At 52.3% G+C, this 3,032-nt stretch overlaps 1 protein-coding gene across 1 annotated transcript in view; it reads left to right on the plus strand.

Moving 5' to 3' along the window:
• The first annotated feature begins 932 nt into the window (after positions 1-932).
• The window catches only part of LOC102766280 (gasdermin-C-like), a 46,094-nt gene continuing 43,994 nt past the window's right edge, over positions 933-3,032 (plus strand). Inside the window, exons 1-2 of the mRNA XM_015561457.1 lie at positions 933-1,000; positions 1,074-1,241. The gene's annotated coding sequence lies outside the window, so the exon portion shown is untranslated. The remainder of the gene's footprint in view (positions 1,001-1,073; positions 1,242-3,032) is intronic.

The raw sequence follows: 3,032 nt of genomic DNA on the forward strand, positions 1-3,032 counted from the left end.
CACCCTAGAGTTGTGCTCAGGTCAGGTTTGGAATTTGGATTCCCCGTGCTCGATACCTGTGGCCTGTAGCGGAGGCCAAAGGCCAGCGTCCTAGTGATTTGACCCCAGCTATGAACAGATGGAGGGACCGGGGGAGGTAGGGATGTCTCCACTACCTCCCGAGGTCTGGAGGACCCTTCCTGGAAGGGTCCGGAAAAGGCAATTTCTGACGCGGCCACATTTTACGGACAGAGACGCGGGTGGGCGAGCAGCCACGTGGGACTGGCACGGGGGCAGGGCGGGACTCACCACTAATGCTGCCACCAGGAAAGGCTACCAAGCTGAAGAGATGAGGTCCTGATGGGTTCTGGGCCACGAGGAAGGAGAGGCGGGCACCCTGAGCCGTGGAGGAATGGCCAAATGGGGTGCTCATGCCACCCGGGTTCGGCACCAAATGTTAGCTTAGGTGGCTCAGGAGGCGGCGTAGAAAAATCAAGAGAGCCGAGTCAATCAGAAAAGAAAGGAAAGGAAAGGTTTTATTCTGCGTCCCCGGGCAACCCACGAACCCCAAAGACAGGACCCGTGGGTTCACGCCAACAGGGAGGGGAGTGCTTTTTTTATACTGTGGTTGGGTGAGGGGCGGGGACATGAACTGAGGAAGTTTCTGCCACAGGGGGTCTGCAGGGTATTCAGGAAGGAGTCAGTATCTGTGTGGGGGTCGTTGTGGATTCAGGGAGAAGCCAGTATCTGTGTCTGGCACTCTGATCTGTTAGAAATTCCTGGGAGGTCCATTATCTCATCACATGTCTGCATGTATCTGATCCTGGGCTCTCTCCGACATAACAACATGCTTAGTGACTCAGGGATTTCTGGACTACAGGTTACGTCATACTCCACCCACCAGTTGGGGGAAGGGAGGATCTGTCACTATCTATTGTGCTGTGAGACAGCCTGGCAGATACAGTCTATATAGAAACCCTGCCTGATTCTAGTCTCCACTCAGCTGAGAAGGACTTGAGAGGTAAGACTGGTCCAGAGCTCAGCCCCAGACCTGGTCTGGAGGAGGCGAGGGCCTCATCTGCTGCTTGTTACAGGGTATTGCCCTGGAACTTGAGTCGGGACCTGCTGGTGGGAAGAAAACACGACCAGTGGAGTTGCACTTCTCTGTTCTCTGGATTTTGTCTGACCTCAGGCACTCTGGAGATTGGAAGGAGCTCAACCCATTGGAGCCTTTCTCTATAAGACAAGACAATATACAACTGGTAAGTTCTAACCAGGAGCCAGGGGGTGAATAAGAAAATACTGTTATAAGTGGAAGTGGGGCTCTTGAGATGCCACGAGGAAAAGAATTTCCTGAGGTCCCCATAGGAGGATAGAGTTTTATGGAGTGGAGAGCTTTATTGATGATGTAAAATTAAGGGGTTGCTCTCCAAGGTCCCATCTCTGTCCATCTTCCATGGAACAAGTTCATTCTTGCCTTCATCAGGGCTAGGACCAAGGCCACTGCCCAGAATTTTTGTTCCAAGTTAAGGTCCAGTCCAGTCAGCATCTGGCTGGCTTAGCTGTGTTCCCAGCTGGGTCCACTGTGTGTGGGGTCAGCACAGGATGGGCCATGGGACTGCGTAAGGCCACATGGCTATGGAGAGAGAATAGGGGAGTGTTAGGTCGGAGGAAGGTCCAGGAGCCAATGCATGCATGAGGTAGATGGTGACACAGATACTGGACCCTCCCTGGAATTCCTAACAGGTCAGTGTGTTATGCCCAGATTTCAAGATCCCCAAAAGACCACCACCAGGGAGCCAGCTGAGTCCGAAGCAAAAGCAGAGAGTCTTTGTTCAAACTAGTTTGGGCCCCTGTCAGCCACACTGCCTATGGCGGCAAGCGGCCGAGAGAGCGCACAAACCCTGTGGGGAGAGGGGTTTTAATAGGGGGGTGGAGTGAGGGGAGGGGAGATGACTGTGGGCCTGCCGGTTGGCCAGGTGCAAGTCGGGTCTTGTTACACAGGATGTGGTCACATCTATGGCGCACACGTCCCTTGGTTGTCATTGGTTAGTTTAAAAAATCCTGGGCGTGGCTAGCAGAATCTTGGGCTTCTGGGAAGAAGGTGCTTTCCTGAACACATGGCTGCTGCCCCAACATGGCAGATTCGGGGCAAGATGGAGGGCGTGGCCCTCGCCCTTTCAAGTGCACCAGATAGATGGCGACACTGATGCTGGCTCCTTCCTTCGCCGTGAGGGACCCACAGCGAAAACTCCCACAGCTCATGCTCCCCAGCTCTCACTGCACAGCTGTATAAAAAATGCCTCCACTCCTTCTCGGAGCGACTTCACTGGCCCCGCTCTTTGGGGTCCGTGTACCTCGCCCAGGGGTGCAGATTAAAGTGCCACCTGTGATTTGCCTGGCTCTTGAACTCTCTGACTTTGTCTCCTGTGCCCCGAACCCTTACAGGGAGCACACGGCCAAGTGCAGGTCACAGAGCAAGAGAGAAAGAGAACAAGAGCGAACAAGAGAGAGGGAACTCTTTGTCTGGGGTTTTAACCAGTAGCTTCTTCAAACCAATTAACTCTTCAGGATTTCACATGCTTCTGATGGGGTCACCTCCTAGCCAACCCATTGTTCCCCAGGCTAGACTGACAGCCAAGTCCCCTCCCTGCAAACCCCTCCCCGACTTGTGGTTCCCAGGTGACCATGCTTATAGTGTCTGGCCTCCCCTTTGCTTTTCCCCTTTATTAGTATTAACCAGCTAACTCCGGCAATAACAATACTATGGTCGGAGAGAGAAATGTTCAGACTAGGTTTGAGAAATGGGCAGAGCTGCTTTTGGTTTGTTTTAGTTTGACACCCTCCAAAGTCAGCACTTCTTCCTACAGTTCTCCCCAATGCAGAGAATTCTGGGTGACAACATGCAAGCAGATAAGGTGAAGGGATGTGTCTTCTCTGTATGATTTATTTCACCTAGTATAATGTTTTCTAGGTTCATCCATGTTGTCACAAATGGCAAGATTTCATTCTTTTTATGGTGGAGTCATATTCCACTGTATAAATGTACATCT

This window comes from Myotis davidii, unplaced genomic scaffold (assembly GCF_000327345.1).
Source record: "Myotis davidii unplaced genomic scaffold, ASM32734v1 scaffold30, whole genome shotgun sequence".
In the NCBI taxonomy this organism is placed as follows: domain Eukaryota; kingdom Metazoa; phylum Chordata; class Mammalia; order Chiroptera; family Vespertilionidae; genus Myotis; species Myotis davidii.